At 46.8% G+C, this 19,674-nt stretch overlaps 2 pseudogenes; one reads left to right on the top strand and one right to left on the bottom strand.

Moving 5' to 3' along the window:
- Positions 1-15,455: 15,455 nt before the first annotated feature.
- LOC146044427 (U2 spliceosomal RNA) lies at positions 15,456-15,562 on the bottom strand (annotated as a pseudogene).
- Positions 15,563-18,879: 3,317 nt separating this feature from the next.
- LOC146044434 (U2 spliceosomal RNA) lies at positions 18,880-19,020 on the top strand (annotated as a pseudogene).
- Positions 19,021-19,674: the final 654 nt, after the last annotated feature.

Genomic DNA, 19,674 nt, shown 5'->3' with positions numbered 1-19,674 from the left:
ATTACACAGACATAATTATTTACTAGACAGACGCACTTATTACACTGACATAATTATTTACTAGACAGACACACTTATTACACGAACCGGACATAATTATTTACTAGGCAGACACACTTATTACACAAAAACAACTATTTACTAGGCAGACACGCTTATTACACAGACACAATTATACACTAGGGAGACACACTTATTACACACACAATTATTTACTAGGCAGACACACTTATTACACGGACATAATTATTCCGGCCCTGGTTAATAATAGTGGAGATGAATTTGTGAGAACAGAATTAATATAGTATTTAGAGTGTATTCGGGGAAATAGCTGAAAATGTTATATATTAAACGGACCGCAGATCCATGATAAATCCCAAAAATAACAACCTGCACAGGGATTCTCTGTGAAATCATGAGGCTTGTGTTGATTTGTTGCTTTAAAATAACGGCAGTAGAACATGCAAAAATGACTGTTTGTGTGGGGGGTAGGTACATGCAGGGGGTAGGTACATATGGGGGGATAGTTACATGCAAGGGGGGTTGGGTACACCCATTTGTGCAGGAGGGTGGCGTATTGGATTTTTCGTTTGAGGACTTTGGTTCCACAGGGGCATAACGATGTGTGGATTTAATGACATCTGAATTGGAATTGTGTGTAAAGGCTCGTGCACACACTACGATGTCTTCTTATGATGACGAACGACCCTATTATAAATCACCTCCTGAACAACCCAGGTGAATCTTTTAACATCGTCTAGTGTTTATGCTGTGAATGATGGACGACTACCAACGCTGCGCGTACCCGCTGGTCGTTAAAGACCATAGCCATCGTCCATGCCTGCAGGTCAGTTTGGCTATGATTGTTAACATGGTTTGTTTTTTCAATAGAAAAAGGTCCTGCATCGTTTGTGAACGTTTGTCATCCGTCGTGCACCTGTGATCACCGGCGATGCTGAGGTCGTTCATTTTCACTTCAAGGGTGAAAATGAACAATGGTAGTTAACAATGGGTCGTTAGTGACACATTGTTGTGTATGTTTGGGCCTTAAGTATGACATGATGTGGATGTTGCGATTCCTCCCAGTGATGATTATACATGTCAGCAATATTATGCCATATACAGTAGGACTATAGACCACTCCAATGAGGTCATGATGACATCCATATAGTGTCGGAGATGACGTGAGATCAGTATATCTATATATATGAATTCATATGCATATTTATATAGGTATATGTTGGATGTATACATATGTATTAACATGACAGTATGAGATGAGGCCGGTAACAACAATGATATTACATCATATACAACATATGATAAAGAGGCTGTGCACTAAGACGTATGGCAATGGTAAGAGGCTTGGAACTATACTTTTGATCAATATATCAGAAGAGATGGAAACCGGAGTCACAACCGAGGCCTAGGAATGATCACTACTAAAATGACAGCTGGGATAACAATTTATGGGCTATGGTGTAGGGGGTCAACACTGTCTAGGGCAGGCATGTCCAACGTTGGCCCTCCAGATGTTGTGAAACTACACATCCCAGCATGCCTTGCCACAGTTTTGTTATTAGAGAATGCTAAAACTATTGCAAAGCATGCTGGGATGTGTAGTTTCAAAACATCTGGAGGGCCAACGTTGGACATGCCTGGTCTAGGGTGACAGTCACTAGGTCAATACATGAAAAAGGTCTACATTGACAGTAGGTTGACACAAGCTTAAGGTCGACATGGACAACACTCAAAAAATCGACACGTGTTTTCATGGTTTTTGTTGTCTATGTCGACATGGACACTGTCAACCAATAGTGGTCCAACTAGTGACTACCTGGACAGTGTCGACCCAGGGACTGGGCACCCCATTTATGTGCATCAGAAGTATTCTGAGCTGTCACTAATGAAAGAGAGGTGCGGAGCCTGTGGCAAAGATGGCTGCTGTAGTCTATATATAGAAGAAGACCCCAATAAGGCTGGGTCATACGGTGCATACGCGCAGACAAGAGCAATTCCGAAAAGAGCAGCATTCGGGTCTGTGCAAATATTAAAACCTGCCTTGAAAAAGGAGCAGTCACGGCCAGAGCTGCTCAGATTGACGTATCTGGAGGAACGTCCGGTGGGTCCGTGACAGTGAGGCTGGGTGTTTTGAGAAGAGATGAGAAAAGAGGTGAGAGCAGCCGGTGGGGAGAGAGTGATAAGACGAAAGGGGTTGAGGGGGCAGGTAGAGAGGAGAGGGGATAGGATAAGTGAGAGTACTTCTTTAGCTATGGTGAGATGGAAAGAGTACAAGGTAGGATGGCTGAAAGGAGAGGGTGGTGGCAGCAGCAGAGTTGCTAAGGCAGGGGTGGCCAACCTGTGGCTCTAGAGCCGCATGTGGCTCTCCCCCTGTTAAAGTGCGGCTCCTGCTACCACTGCTGCCCGCCGTCCACCGTCTGTCCCCGTCCCCATAACCCGCTGCCGGTTCCTCGAATCCCTTCTCCTTCTGAGGGGAGTAGAGCGCGCATCGCTTATCTCTCCTACCCCTCACTGTGCATCCTTGTGACTGGGTCATCCGCCAATCAGAGCTCGCGGGCCGGCAGCCAATCAGGAGCCTGTCCCGTGACCTTTGATTGGCGGACTGCCCAGTCACAGGGAAGTGAGGGGGAAGGAGACGCGTGGTGTGCTGCGCTCTCCTCCCCTCAGTGACATGACAGGACTGCAGGGGAACGCCAGACTGTCCTCTCCCCACCCGGCAGCAGCAGCAACAACGCAGAGTGATGCTGCTGGGAAATTAGAACTGTGGGGGCAAAGCAGATCGTGGCACTGTGGGGGCATAGCAGATTGTGACACTGTGGGGGCATAGCAGTTATGGCACTGGGGGGGGCATAGCAGTTTGTGGCGATGTGGGGCATAGCAGTTTGAGGCACTGTGGGGGCATAGCAGTTTGAGGCACTGTGGGGGGCATACCAGCTTTTTAGCACTGTGGGGGCATACCAGCTTTTTGGCACTGTGGGGGCATACCAGCTTTTTGGCACTGTGGGGGCATAGCAGTTTGAGGCACCGTGGGACATACCTGGCACCGTGTGAGCATACAGATGAATCAGGCCTTGTTGTTGCTGGCGTTTCGCCAGCAGCATGCTGCTGGCGGATCGCCAGCAACACGGCGCCTCTATCTGACTGAGATGCGCGTGCATCCCCCACGCACGCGCGTCTCAGTATCCGGGCGGCGGGGCGGCGAGGCGGACGCAATACTGTCCGCCTCCCGCTCGAGGGGGCTGGGGGGGACCCGAAGCACTGCGGGGGGGGGGTGCGGTCGCCCGGTGTGGGCACCGGGCGACCGAGGGACGCAACGCCATCGCCATCACCTGCAAAGATGAATCCCGCTACATCTGTATGTGTATCTGGCACTATTGGGGGCATATGTATATATAGCACTGCACTATTGGAGGCATATGTGTATCACACCCACCCAAGGGGTCCAAATAGACCATGCCCCTTTTTTGGCACGCGCGTCGAAGGCTTGACTACAGATATTTTTCGGCTCTTTACCTCTGACCGGTTGGCCACCCCTGTGCTAAGGGAAGGCGAAATGAAAACAATTTGTAGTGGATGTTCTTGATTTTGAAGGAAAAGAAGGAGGCAAATTCAGTGGCATGATGGAGGATGGGAGGGCAAGAGGAGGGGGACAAGGAGAGTGCTGAAAGTATCACAGAGGTGAAGGGGACTGGGAAGAGATAAGGGTAAGGCAGGCAGCACATATATATTACATATGCATTACCTGCAATATGTTGTTGGTGCTGCTGGACAGGTGCGGCCTCCACCGCTGGTTCCTAACATTCTAAGGCCAGAACATTAGGGAGCCACCTGATGACTAGGTCACCTGGATGTGGCATCTAATTTTTGCTCGTTATTTTATTGTAGAGCATTATAATTATGATTAGTGTGCATCTGCAACTTTTTTGTGTGGAAATAGAGAAGTCTTACAGAAAGGGGCAGGAGAATGCGCAGGCGGGGTGGATGAGCAGGCATGATGGATGACGGGCAGGAGAAAGAGCAGGTGGGTGGATGACGGGCAGGAGAATGAGCAGGTGGGGTGGATGAGCAGGCGGGGTCTATGACCAGGCGGGGTGGATGAGCAGGCGGGGTGGATGAGCAGGCAGAGTGGATGAGCAGGTGGGGTGGCTGAGCAGGCGGAGTGGATGAGCAGGCAGAGTGGATGAGCAGGCAGGGTGGATGAGCAGGCTGGGTGGATGAGCAGGCAGGTTGGATGAGCAGGCGGGGTGGATGAGCAGGCGGAGTGGATGAGCAGGCAGAGTGGATGAGCAGGCGGGGTGGATGAGCAGGCGGGGTGGATGACGGGCAGCATAATGAGCAGGTGGGGTGGATGACGGGCAGGAGAATGAACAGGTGGGGTGGATGACGGGCAGTAGAATGAGCAGGTGGGGTGGATGACGGGCAGGAGAATGAACAGGTGGGGTGGATGAGCAGGCGGGTCGGATGATGGACAGGATAATGAGAAGACGGGGTGGATGAGCAAAGTGTACAAATAATGTTAAAATCGGCAAGGTGCGCACAAATGGTGGCTGCCGTTCCACAGGTGTGTGTTATAATGAGGCAATCCTCTATGCCTCCAGTGGGAAAATAATGGAAAGAAAGTTATAACACACACTGTGGTGTGGCGCCTCCAATAAAAGTGACAAATGACACAATAAAACAAGTAATACGTCACTTCTTATAGAATCCCAGTCCTAAAGGTACTGTCCGATGGTGGATGAGCAGGCGGGGTGGATGAGCAGGTGGGGTGGATGACGGGCAGGAGAATGAGCAGACGTGTGGATGAACAGGTGGGGTGGATGACAAGCAGGAGAATGAGCAGATGGGTGGATGAGCAGGTGGGGTGGATGACGGGCAGGAGAATGAGCAGAAGGGTGGATGACGGGCAGGAGAATGAGCAGGCGGGGTGGATGACAGGCAGAAGAATGAGCAGGCAAGGTGGATGCCGGGCAGAAGAATGAGCAGGCGGGGTGGATGCCGGGCAGAAGAATGAGCAGGCAAGGTGGATGACGGGCAGGAGAATGAGCAGGCGGGGTGGATCAGCAGGCAGGGTGGATGAGCAGGCGGGGTGGATGACGGGCAGAGGAATGAGCAGGTGGGGTGGATGCCCGGCAGAAGAATGAGCAGGTGGGGTGGATGACGGGCAGAAGAATGAGCAGGCGGGGTGGATGACAGGCAGAAGGATGAGCAGGCGGGTGGATGAGCAGGCGGGGTGGATGACAAGCAGGAGAATGAGCAGGCGGGGTGGATGACGGGCAGAAGAATGAGCAAGTGGGGTCGATGAGCAGGTAGGGTGGATGACAAGCAGGAGAATGAGCAGGCAGGGTGGACAGGGCCGGCGCCACCACTAGGCATTTGCCTAGGGCGCCGGCCACTGGAGGGCGTCAGTTCGCCCCTCGTCCCCAGCATGAAGGGTTAGCGTAGGTGCTGGAGCGGGCAGGGGTGTCCGTGCTGTGGGGGTAACTGCGGCGCTGTGTATAAAGCTGGTGGCGGCGGGGTCCCTGCAGTGAATAGAAAATAACTAGCGCTATGCAGCGGCGTGGGAAGCGCTGCTGGTATTTGAAAACACTGAGTAATACTCTCCTCAAAGAACATGAGGAGAGTATTACTCACAAAATAGAAAAAAATTAGAAAGAATTGAGATTAAAAAAAAAGAAAAAATATTTTAGAGATAAGGACGATTATTAGTCGGGCTCTCAATATAATTATAAGAATAAACTAAAGGTACCACAAATAGAGGTAGATCTTATCCCAGGGACACCTAAACGAACACCTAGGATTAACAACAAGTTCAGAACCAATTCCAGACCACAATGGAGGAATAATCAGGAAATAAATCAGAATGCTGAACAGACCTACTATCCCCAAAATAGGAATAATCCAGGACAGTACAATAGATACAAAAAACACAATTATAAAAGTGCCAATCTCCGTAACACAAACAGGGATAATGTGGATACAGGAAATACAGAGAATTCCTATACCCCACAAAGAAGGAGGCAGAATATGCCAGAGACATACAATAGGAATTGGAGGTCTCAAAATCGATTTGAACCTCTAAGGAGACAAGAGGACAACCATCATTTTTTAGGCCAGGAGCAACATCAACTGACGATACATTTGAACTCTGCAATATGTACAGAAAGAAAAATAAAAAGAGAGGAAAGAGGGGACTAGGTAAATCAGAAGCAGCCAAGGCCAATAAAAGATCTAAAAGGGCCGTAATAAACAGTAGGCAAGTCCCCATTGACATCAGAGAGGAGGAACTTAAAGAAATAGGGAAGAACAAAATCTTTAATCCCAGTAAGTATCAACCTAATGATGACGAAATAAAAGTTTTAGAACAAGGCCTTAAGTTTGCCCCCTCTAACAAAACAAAAGAATTTGAAGCTTACATGACTTTCAAAAATTTGTCAGGAAGCTGACACTAAAACGTTTTGAAGCTTACATGACTTTCAAAAATTTGTCAGGAAGCTGACACTAAAACGTTTTTTTGAGGAGAATAGGGATGCAGAATGCACAGGTACAGAACCGGCTAATTTCTCTGTATTCAAGAAAAAGTCCACTTTTTACCCCAAGCATAAAAAGGGCTGTTTCATTGAGAGTTTTGAACGCTTGGTATGCAATGACCTAGATAGACTAAAGTTCAAACCGGATAAAAATGTTAATATCACAAAGAAGGAAAGAGAGGCCATAAAGAGTCTGCAGGATAATGACCAGATTGTCATCAAGCCCACGGACAAAGGGGGCAGTATTGTGATCCTAGATGTGGACGACTATAACAGTGAGATTATTAGACAGCTGTCAGACTCCTCTACATATAAAAAACTTAGGGGTAATCCGACTGAAAACATAAGCGGGAAGTTTTCCACGTTCCTCAAACTCTATACTAAAAAAGGGGTGATCACAACATCAGAAAGTGAATGCATCATGATTGAAAGACCATCCATTCCGGTAGTATATATACTACCGAAAATCCACAAAAATTAAAACTAGCCTCCTGGGCGACCAATAGTGGCTGGCACAAATTCAATCCTTTCAAATTTGTCTCATTTCCTAGATAGTCTTCTACAGCCATTGGTGCAAAAAAGTAGGTCATACTTAAAGGATACTATTGCCACTCTAAATATTCTGGAAACCATTAATTGGAAAGAGGGATGCACATTAATAACATCTGATGGGACCTCCCTCTATACCATTATTGAGCACAATAAGGGCCTAAAAGCCATTAAGTTTTTCCTTGATCAAGAAGCTATGGAGGAAGATAGAAAAAACTTCATCTTAGAAGGGATCCTCCTTATACTCACAAATAATTATTTTTGGTTTCAAGGAGACTATTACTTGCAACTTACTGGCACAGCCATGGGCACCAGGCTGGCATCAAGCTACGCCAATTTGTTCATGGTGTGGTGGGAGGCCCAAGCTGTTTGGGAAGGTCATCCCTTTGGTACCAGCCTGGTGCTATGGCGCCGATACATTGACCATATTGTATGTATCTGGAAGGAAGAAGAGAATGACTTACAATTGTTTTGTCAACATCTAAATTCTAATGACCTGAACATACAATTAACCTTTGATAAAAATTTTGAATCTGTCAATTTTCTAGACCTGACTATATACATAGAGAATGGTTCTTCGAAAACAAAAAATTACATTAAGAAAACGGATTGCAACTCCTTCATTGGAGCAGAAAGCAATCACCATTGATGTTGGCTAAAGAGCATACCCGGTAGTCAGTTCCAGCGGATTGGCAGGAATTGCTCTGACCTAGATGTTTATGAAATACAGGCCACGAACTTGGAGAAACAGTTTCTCAGCAAGGGGTATCAGAAAACCACTATTGAAGATGCCAAAAATAAAGGGAGAAACCTGATATTAAGTAGGGGAGCCAACAATATGAACACTAATGTAAAACAAAAACCTGCCAAATCGGGGGTCATGTTTATTACTAAGTACACAGGCCAGCACAAACAATTGGAACTAATTATTAAAAAGTACTGACAAATGATCCCCTATTGACGGAACATATCAGTTCGGATCCTAAGTTTGTGTATAGAAGAGCCCAGAATGTTAAGGACACTATTGTAAATAGTGCAAAAGTTTACACGATTGATGATTTCATCACTTGTGACACAAAAAATTGTATTTATTTGCTGGAGTGTGACTGTAAAAAAGAGTATATTGGAAGGACCTCTAGGGCCCTCAAAATAAGATTGGTAGAGCACGTTAGAAACGTGAAAAAAGGTGTAGACTCCAATAATGTGGCTGAACATTTAAAAAAAAACAACCAGTGTGACATAAAACACCTTACTTCCTTCTGTGGGATTAAAGTGATAAAATCACATTGGAGGGTTAATGACTGTGATGTAAGATTGGCTCGCACAGAAATGCAAACCATCTACACCTTGAAAACACTATAACCGCTAGGGCTCAACTTGGACTTCGAGCTCAAATGTTTTCTATGATGTAATAATGCTTGTAATAAATGTCCGTTAACTGGGTGTTCTGCTGTGAATATATGCATGATGTATTATTATGTTTTTACCAGCTTTTAATATTAATTATATCTTTTTCATGTAATCCGAATAATGAATGAGTTTCGGTGACTGCAATACACTTCCTGAAATTGCGTTCCAAAATGCGGTTCAATTACGTCATATCTAGCGATGAGAGCACTCCAGGAAGTATGCTGAGATCAGATTGCGGTCCACAAGCCGGATGTTTATGTCACTTCCGCCGCCAGGCTAAAAACATCCCAGCGCCAGACGGCTTCAGCAAGTACGCATCTACGGTCATGCGTTCCACAGACCGGATATTGATGTTATTTCCGCTGCCGCACGGAAATTCACAGAGAGAGAGAATGGACTGGTTTTGGCGCCGTTAAGGATGGCGCAAGAGAAACTAAGGCTCCGGACTAGCGGATTGTACTAGTATGTCGGCGCTGGTATATATTTCTAATATGTTTTATGCTCATATTTGGAATTATGTATATTCTTCATTTGATGTTTTTATGTATATTCTGTTGGTACACAGATTGTATTCATAATTAATTACTTATTTATAGAGATTATTCAGGAGAAATCCGGTTCCGTATTTTCCAATTGTTTATGTAATCAAGGTGGTCTGAACAGGTATAAATGTCCTCCACACCTTGAAAAAGGACCTTGCTGGTCCGAAACGCGTCGGTGCTGTGGGGTTTTATGGTTCCAGTGCTTCTAACCCCAAGCTTTTGACCCTCAGTCATATAACATCTATGGGCGATTTACCTACCTCATTACCCGGGTGAGCAAGGTATGGCGAGGAAGTGAGGGAGAAGTGGCACTTGGAAACCTTCTTTTTTTACCTGTATATTGGACGTTGGAATAAATTATTTTTCTACATCAAACCTGATTGAACATTGGAGTGATATTCCCTTGCTGTGGTCCAGTGGATCCAGGAGACATAAAGAAACCTTTACATGAAAATAGGGCCTAGTGCCAAGGTGAGCTTTTATTTCATGGGGATGTCTGGTGTGAGCTGAAAGAAACCTTTATGGGCATATAGGGCCTGTTACTCAGGTCAGTAGAGAAGAATCACGGTTCATTTGAAGGAATAAACTTTATTCAGATTGCCTAAACTTCTGTCTCTACTTTTATTGTCCATTTTATGTGTGATATCCATCTTGGATCGACATTTGAACCAAGGAAGGAAGAAAAATCATCATATTGCTTCCTGACAGCGCATTATTGTCCACCATTTTGTATCTCGTGATTGGCTGAGATTCAGCCAATCAGCATGTGGCCCCGTGTTTTCAAAATCAGAAGCGCTTCCCGCGACGCTGCATAGCCCGGTGGGTAGCGTTAGTTATTTCTTAATCACTGCAGGGACGCCGACAGCTACCTCCACGGCACGGATGGACACTCCTGTCAGATGCTGGCACGGACCCCCCTGCCCGCTCCCCAGACTCGCCTGGGGCGCTCCGGTGCCTTGCACCAGCCCTGGGGGTGGATTACGGGCAGAAGGTGGATGACGGGCAGGAGAATGAGCAAGTGGGGTGGATGAGCAGGTGGGCTGGATGACGGGCAGAAGAATGAGCAGACTTGGTGGATGAGCAGCAATGGCACTGAGAGGTAGGAAAATGGTGTTTTCTTTATTTTTGTGAGGCTTTGGATAGGGGATTTCCTTGCAGTGTGGTACAATGCCAGGGAGTGGGTGTGAGGAAATTGCAGATTTATACAGGTATCCTTAACCTTGAGGACCATCCGCTGTAATTATTCCTCAGGTTACACACTACACGTGTTATCAGCCCGAGTGCCATGGGTAGCTGTGGTCGCATGCTATGTAGGTACCTGGCCATGCAGATACTTGTCGTGAACCACAGACAAAGTGTATGAAATCTATTGTTTACATCTATTCCACATCTCCCAACACTACATACAGTAGGACCTGGAAGAGCCATAATGCTATTGGCTGTGATCACCCCAGGGAACTCAGTGCTTTCACCAAGTGGGCGTTTCCTGGCTGACACTATGGTAGACGGGCCCTCACGCTGTTTGTCTCCACTCTATGGTTCCCCAGCTTAGGCTGACAAAGGCTTCTTCTGGATATCCTAAATTAGAAGGACCCCACATTAATTCCCCCTGAATAAGGGGTTGGTGGCAATATGCTACAGCTCCAATGCTGGGTAGAATTGTTTCTTGCGCACAGTATTCCTTGACAACTGCTATATCTAGCAAACTGTAACCTATTACCTACTCGGTCATTAATAGAAAGTTTATAAAAATACATAATACAAATACCGCACACTTCTAAATAAAGAAAAATCATACTCCTCCTATTCTCTGACATGCGCAGCACGGGTCACTAAACAGTTTGGTTTTATTTATTAACAGTTTCTTATATAGTGCATACATATTCCGTAAGTTCGAATGGGCAGCCAGGACGCAAGTGCGGGTCATAAATCTGAGCGGTCGCAGTGCAGTTGATAAAAGATGTCCTAAATCTGAGCGGTGGATAAACAGGTAGGTCCAGGGCCGGTGCTAGGGTGTCCTGCGCCCTCCTGCAAACCATACATTTTGCGCCCTTTCACATTGCCATTGCAACAAGCTGCAGCCCGATTGTGGGAGTGTATGCAACATGCGATCGTACTGTATGGAGGATCTCGGGTGCATGTACAGTACATGTACAGTATACGGAAATTCGTATTCATAATCATATTGATGTACTATCAATACGAATACAAATTGCTGTATTTTCGGGATAGTAAATGTCAAAAATAAGTGTATTTCTGGATACAAATACACCTACTGTATTTTTTACAAATTTCCTTTAGTAAATTTCCCCAGACATGTCATCCAGGCATTCACAGACAGCGCTACATGCCTCAGCGCAAGTGTCTGTGAGGAAGAGGGGGCAGGTCGCAGGAGGAGGACAGTGTGTGCGCGGTGCAGGGAGCTGCTCAGCCTCTCCATACTGCCGCCCGCTGTCAGACAGGCACTGCAGGCGGCGTGCAGGAGGAGGACAGTGTGTGCGCGGTGCAGGGAGCTGCTCAGCCTCTCCATACTGCCGCCCGCTGTCAGACAGGCGTGCAGGTGGCAGTGACAGTGAGGGCTGAGGCAGCTTTAGCAGAGCAGGCAGGGAGACAGCGCCTTTTCAGCATGGCGCCTCCCTGCTTTGCAGGAGCTGCTGAGTGGGTAGCGCCGGCCCTGGGTAGGTCGTTAAGTGAGGAATGTCTGCACAGCCATATATTCGGTGTTAGGCAGCCACAATGACTTTTGGACAACTAAACATCATTCTTTTTTTTTAGGAAGTATTATATATCTATATGCGTAAAGTTTTATGGTTCTTTATCATTTTATAGGTTCACTTTCTTGGGAAACTGTTACACATCCGGTCTGGGAGCTGATCTGTCCTTGGCTTTCCCTCACTTACAGAAGGGCGATAAAATGCAGGAAATATAAAAAAAACATACTACTGTAGGTGTGTTTCTGGGTAATTATTATATGACAACATAGTAACATATTTCATACAGATAGTGGTAGATGCTCAAATTAGTTCAGTAATACTTTTCAGGTGCATGCAAGGGAGGGGTTAATACTTGGTAAGTAACAAGACATTGGTTCCCCCAGCACACTGAATAGTATTAGTAACCAATCTTGAACGCTACATGATAATAGAATTCAGAGATATTGGTTACATATACCTGCGCAGGTGTATGATATGCCCCCAAGCCGCGTCAAGGCTTCTCTGTATATTGGGGGTCCCTAGCGCTATATCTAGGTGCAGGGTGTGGCACCCCAAAAACTATCATAAGCTAAGAAGCCCAGTGCGGCATGCCAGTGATATACTAAGTGTTAATAATTAGTGATTGGAAGCCGAAGCTATATATAAAGAGAGAGATAAAATAAAAAAAGGAATGCAATTAAAATAAGAGAAAGATAGTGTTAGTGAGGGAAAAGTGTTAATAGAATAGAGTGTTAATAGAATGCCGCACTAAAGCCACCCAGCCCAACCAGTCCAGGGGCACCGCACCCCACACCACTGTTACCCTAAATTGGGTCTACAATTAACCAGCAAGGAGCCACATGATAATGGCTCCTTACTTGATATATCTGAACTAAGAGCTACCTACCTTGGAGCAACCCCAGACTACTCCATGTGGCATATCAGGACCTGCATCTCCACCTAATACAAGCTCCTCTCTGCCTCTAACAACATAAATACAGATAGTGGTAGATGCTCAAATTAGTTCAGTAATACTTTTCAGGTGCATGCAAGGGAGGGGTTAAGCCTTGACGCGGCTTGGGGGCATATAATACACCTGCGCAGGTATATGTAACCAATATCTCTGAATTCTATTATCATGTAGTGTTCAAGATTGGTTACTAATACTACTCAGTGTGCTGGGGGAACCAATGTCTTGTTACTTACTAAGTATTAACCCCTCCCTTGCATGCACCTGAAAAGTATTACTGAACTAATTTGAGCATCTACCACTATCTGTATGTATGTTGTGAGAGGCAGAGAGGAGCTTGTATTAGGAGGAGATGCAGGTCCTGATATGCCACATGGAGTAGTCTGGGGTTGCTCCAAGGTAGGTAGCTCTTAGTTCAGATATATCAAGTAAGGAGCCATTATCATGTGGCTCCTTGCTGGTTAATTGTAGACCCAATTTAGGGTAACAGTGGTGTGGGGTGCGGTGCCCCTGGACTGGTTGGGCTGGGTGGCTTTAGTGCCGCATGCCCTTACATTCTATTAACATTTTCCCTCACTAATACTACCTTTCTCTTATTTTAATTGCATTCCTTTTTATATTTTATCTCTCTCTCTTTATATATAGCTTTGGCTTCCTATCACTAATTATTAACACTATAGTATCTCACTGGCATGCCGCACTGGGCTTCCTAGCTTGTGATAGTTTTTGGGATGCCGCACCCTGCACCTAGATATAGCGCTAGGGACCCCCAATATACAGAGAAGCCTTGAGGCGGCTTGGGGTCATAGCATACACCTGCACAGGTATATGTAACCAATATCTCTGACTTCTATTATCATGTAGTGTTCAAGATTGGTTACTAATACTATTCAGTGTGCTGGGGGAACCAATGTCTTGTTACTTACATAGTAACATATTAGTTGAGGTTGAAAAAAGACGAGTGTCCATCAACCTTTGATCTACATTGTCATCCCCTTTTTGAAATAAGGGTATATACTTTGACAAAATAGTGGTTATAGATTGTACCCCTGAATGTTTTTTTCCAAAAAATGTTTGTCCAACCTTATGTCAAATGTGTTCAATGTGTCTGCCATCAGCACCTCTTCTGGGAGAGAGTTCCAGAACCTTACTGCCCGGACTATATAAATGCCTTTACTTTTAAGGGTACGGAATCTTCTCTCCTCTAGTCTGAACGCAAGCCCACATGTCCTAGTCTCTGAGCTCAAAGCAAACAGGCTGAGTTGTAGGTGCGGCGGCATCCGACACCTTCCCGATGTTTCTGGTTAGTGCTGGTGCAGGTGTCCTCTGTACAGGGGGAGCCATATTGGAGACCAGATTGGACCAAGTCTCCTGAGTTCCTCTCTTAGAAGAAATCAAGTGGTCAGCCTCATTGCCAGTACTTCATGTTGCTTACCTGTGCTAAGTGCTTCAGTCCTGAGCCTCTGAGATTATTCTCACTAGGCTGATCCGGTCGCAGTCACCAGTGCCTTGCAGTGCCCACTGCCCAGTCTCTGTTATCCTCATGGTCGTCTGTTTTGCTTCTGGAGGTTACCCTGATGCTGGAAGCCCTTAAAGCCAGAGTTACCAAATTCTTTCCATGTTCAAAGCTATCAATTCTTCAGCGTCCACAGCAGTAGCGTAGCTACGTTTTGGGCGCCCCCCCCGCCGTTAGGGGGGGGCGCCCCCCGCCACCCCGCCAAGCACCTGCCGCCCCGCCGCCCATGCAAACCCCCCCCAATCCCCCGCAGCCTTACCTATCGCGCTGGTCCCGGCGGCTCCGTTCTTCTGCTGAGGACCACCACAAAATGGCCGCCCCCATACAGCAGACAGTTTCAGAGAACTGTGTGCTATATGGGGGCGGCCATTTTGTGTTGGTCCTCAGCAGAAGAATGGAGCCGCCGGGACCAGCGAGATAGGTAAGTCTGCGGGGGATTGGGGGGGGGGGGTGTAACTATAGCACCGCAGCCCCCGGCGCCCCCACATGCACAGCGCCCCCCCACGGTGGCGGGGGCTGCGGTGCTATAGTTATGCCGCTGGTTCACAGTTCTTAAAGTCAAAGTTACCAAAGTCTTTCCGTGTTCACAGCTATCAATTAATTCTTCAGCGTCCACAGTTCTTCAGTTACCAAAGTCTTTATAGAAAAAAATTCCACAAACAATTATACATTTACATATACCATACATAACACAATAATACACAGTACAGCATGACACTTATTAGTAGATTTAGCAAAGGTATCAAAACTTTCTAAATACATTTCTCAAATATATACAGTATATATACTCTTGACATCTTCTCACGCTATCTCGGCCAAACACTATCAACTGGTGTTATGCCTTTTTTGCCATTCATTACTACAATTTACCGGATCACGGATAATCATGGGGTCAGTAAAAAAAAAAAAGAAAAAAAATCTTCTGGGACAGCGCCTACGCACAGTTGTTGTTGGATGCCCTTGAGACTAAATTTAAAGACTCTGTGCCCAGGAACTGTCTTTCGTACCTTTCGGTACTGTATGGACTATTCCCAAGCACCCACACGTATGGGGCAACCCAGGAAGCCTGGTGCCTTATAAACTGTGTTAAGGACGCTCTGTGCTTTGCCAGAAATCGTCTCATATTGCTGCTTCTCCGGCTTCTCCCTCTTCGGCGATGTCTTCTCCTCTTCGCAGTCTCGATGTCTTCGCTCTTTCGCTCTTCTCGGCCTGGCAGCAATAGCCCTGAGAAGGACCGTTGTCGGTCCAAGAAACAAGGAGCAGAGCTGCCTCTCAGAATGAACTGATAAGAACAGATACTACACTTGATCTTAGCCAAAAGGCCGAGAAGCGATCGTCTGTTTTTTGCTTTCTTTATGTACAGTAAAGATTTGCTTTTTCAATCAAAAATTAGTTAGATAATGTAGATAGGAGCAGCTACTGCTGGAGTTAGATAATGTAGATAGGAGCAGCTACTGCTGGAGTTAGATAATGTCGATAGGAGCAGCTACTGCTGGAGTTAGATAATGTAGATAGGAGCAGCTACTGCTGGAGTTAGATAATGTAGATAGGAGCAGCTACTGCTGGAGTTCATAGGCGTGCGCAGCCCATTTTATTAGGGGGTGCACCATTGGAGGGGCGTGTCCATCGCACCTACTGGGCATTTCCATCACCGCCTACTTAACGTGTCCATCACCGCCTACTGGGCATCAATGCACTAAATAGAAGGTGACTTATTTATGTATATACACTTCAGAATTAATCATTCCCCCCCCACACATTCTAGAAACTATAATGCCCATAACCTATAATGCCACACACTGTAATACCTATTCCACATAATGCCACACACCATAATGCCCATTCCACATAATGCCACACACCATAATGCCCATTACACATTATGCCAGGGCTTAACACATTTTTGTAAAACATGGACAATAGGTGCAGTGTATTACACGTCACACACCCATAACATAGTATGCCACATGCCGTAATGCCCATTACACGTTATGCCTCACACCGTGATGCCATTACACATTGCGTATCACACTGTGATGCCCATTACTCTTGACACCGTGATGCCCATTACACATTATGCCACACACTGTGATGCCCATTACACATTATGCCACACACTGTGATGCCCATTACACACTGACACATGTGATGCCCTTTACACATTATGCCACACACCATAACGCCTATTACTTATTATGCCACATAAATACTGCTTACCTACATGCTCGTTGCTAAGAGTTACATGCTTGATACCAGGGGATTCATGCTCGTTGCCATGGGGGATTTCATGCTTGTTGCCCAAGAGGATTACATGCTCATTGCCCAAGGGGGATTATGTGCTTATTGCCTAGGGAGGATTACATGCTCATTTACCTGGGGGATTACATGCTCATTGCCCAGCAGGGGATTACATGTTCATTGCCCAGCAGGGGATTACATGCTCATTGCCCAGCGGAGGGATTACTTGCTCATTGCCCAGGGGAGACGCAGTGTGCCAGGAGATGCAGTCTCAGACACAATCATAGCTGCGGAACTATGTATCAGATGGGGCTCATTTGAGCGGGACCTGAAAGGGATTATCTGAAAAAGATGTTTGCTGGTAGCACAATACAACCCTTATCTGAACCGGCCATAGGCACGGAATGCATGCCCCTAGGCATTTGCCTATGCCTAGGGCCAGCTTTATCTGGGTGAGTCGTCAGGTGAGTGCATAGCCTTACACCTCTACACCATGAGGCCATGAAGACCAAACTTTTTTCCAATGTGTCTTAGATGCTCTATAAGACTTATCTTCACATAATATAAGGAAGGATAAAGTGCCTGCCCCCCCACCCCCCCACCCCCCCAGCTTCAGCAAACACCCGTCTCCCTGGTGCCCATCCCTGGCACACTCACCCTCCAGCAGCTCCAGCAGTGTACTGCACACCTCCAGGAGAGGAACAGCATGGTGGCCGAGTCTGTCACCAGGAAGAGAAGAATGCACATGTCCGCGCACAGCCCCCCGTTGTCCTGCTGCTGTTGAGCTCCTGTGCATCAACAGCAGTGGGACACCAATTAACGGGGGCAGTGCGCGGACATGTAGGAGGCTGGAGGATACATAGGTGGTTGGGCGGGTAGAAGCGCAGGATACTGTATGCAGGTCGGTGGGCAGGCAGCAGCGGGGACTACAATACGCGGCTGCAGTGCTCCCGCTCAGCAGCCAGCCGCATCGTCACTGCTGCTGCCTTTCTAAAGTCGGTGCAGCAATCGTGCGGGGGGTGCCATCAGGAGGTGCCTGTGCACCCCCGGCACCCCCCGTGCGCACGCCTATGCTGGAGTTAGATAATGTAGAAAGGAGCAGCTACTGCTGGAGTTAGATAATGTAGATAGGAGCAGCTACTGCAGGAGTTTTGTACTGTAGATAGGAGCAGCCACTACATGAGTTAGATCTGTAGGTAGGAGAAGCTTCTGTAGCAGTTAGATACTGTAGATTGGAGCAGATACTGCAGGAGTTTGATTTTGCAGATAAGCGCTGCTACTGCATGAGTTAGATACTGTAGGTAGGAGCAGCTACTGCAGGAGTTAGATACTGTAGGTAGGAGCAGCTACTGCAGGAGTAAGATACTGTAGGTAGGAGCAGCTACTGCATGAGTTAGATACTGTAGGTAGGAGCAGCTACTGCAGGAGTTAGATACTGTAGGTAGGAGCAGCTACTGCATGAGTTAGATACTGTAGGTAGGAGCAGCTACTGCATGAGTTAGATACTGTAGGTAGGAGCAGCTACTGCAGGAGTAAGATACTGTAGGTAGGAGCAGCTACTGCAGGAGTTAGATACTGTAGGTAGGAGCAGCTACTGCAGGAGTAAGATACTGTAGGTAGGAGCAGCTACTGCATGAGTTAGATACTGTAGTTTGGAGCAGCTACTGCAGGAGTTAGATACTGTAGGTAGGAGCAGCTACTGCAGGAGTTAGATACTGTAGGTAGGAGCAGCTACTGCAGGAGTTAGATACTGTAGGTAGGAGCAGCTACTGCAGGAGTAAGATACTGTAGGTAGGAGCAGCTACTGCAGGAGTTAGATACTGTAGGTAGGAGCAGCTACTGCAGGAGTTAGATACTGTAGGTAGGAGCAGCTACTGCAGGAGTTAGATACTGTAGGTAGGAGCAGCTACTGCAGGAGTAAGATACTGTAGGTAGGAGCAGCTACTGCAGGAGTAAGATACTGTAGGTAGGAGCAGCTACTGCAGGAGTAAGATACTGTAGGTAGGCGCTGCTACTGCATGAGTTAGATACTATAGTTTGGAGCAGATACTGGAGGTGTTTGATACTGTAGATAGGAGCAGCTTCTGCTCTTACTGTTTGGACTTTACATGTATGTACTTTGATTTTTTAACCATTTAAAAAAAAAAAAAACTTGAGGGTTTTGCATCTAGCACCTTTGAATTTGTTATTTGTTTGAAGACTTATTGCTGCTACATTTTGTTATTGGAAAACGGTTGTTTTGTATCAATAAATATAGTTTTTTTTTTACTACAAATCTGGGAAACGAATAATTTCTCTTAATTTCTGTTAAAGGGGGAAAAAGACCCTCTTCCACCACACCAGGGGACCTAAAAGAAACCTTTTATGTTTGGAGCACCTCCACACGAGTGAGGTATATCCAAATTTTATCCAAATCGCTTCTCGGCCTTTTGGCTAAGATCAAGTGTAGTATCTGTTCTTATCAGTTGGGTCTGGAACGCCCCCTGGCAGAGAATAGAGAAAAGCTGTACCGTAGTATCCTGCTACTGAGCATGAGGTGAGCAATCCACCTCATGTTCTGGGCAAGGGCTAGGGAAAGCTGAGTATCGATGCCCTGCTAGGGAGGGAATACCATTCTTTACCTGGTAGGGAGGGGAGAAGCATCGGGCTTTGAGATGGGGCTCTTGTTCAGGGGTCTTTGCCTCTGTGGGAGAGTCACTCGAAAAGCCCGGTCTAGTATCCACTCCCAGGAAGAAGGGAAAAGCTGGGACCGAGTAGATTGCTCTCTGGTCCGGGGGTAACATGTCGCCCCCGGCCAGTGAGACAGCGAAAAGCCCAGCCCAGTACTCAATCCCTGGGAGAGGTGAAACGTCGGGACTGAGTAGGTGGTTTCTTCTTCCTCAGGTGGTCTATTTGGGCCTCTGCGGGGGAGACTCAACGAAAAAGCCCGGTGGAGTATCCATTCCCATGCCGGGGGTCGGAAAGGGCCCACTGGCTGAGCGGAGAAACACTTGGTCGGACGCTGACTGGCTGGCTGCTTGGAGTCCGAGGCTGCACTGTGCCCCCGGGGAAACTCGGGGGTGCCGAACATGCACGGGTGATCCCAAAATCACCATGCACTAGTATGGCACTAGCACTGCGCACTTCCCCTCTAGGTTAGCGCTTCACGTCCTTACCTCGTCCTTTTGGATGGGGTAGGACAATTTTTCACACCCCCACCCCGGCCTTC

Source organism: Crinia signifera, chromosome 19, assembly GCF_055691185.1.
Source record: "Crinia signifera chromosome 19, ASM5569118v1, whole genome shotgun sequence".
Classification (NCBI taxonomy): domain Eukaryota; kingdom Metazoa; phylum Chordata; class Amphibia; order Anura; family Myobatrachidae; genus Crinia; species Crinia signifera.
This window is presented reverse-complemented; position numbering and strand designations above follow the sequence as displayed.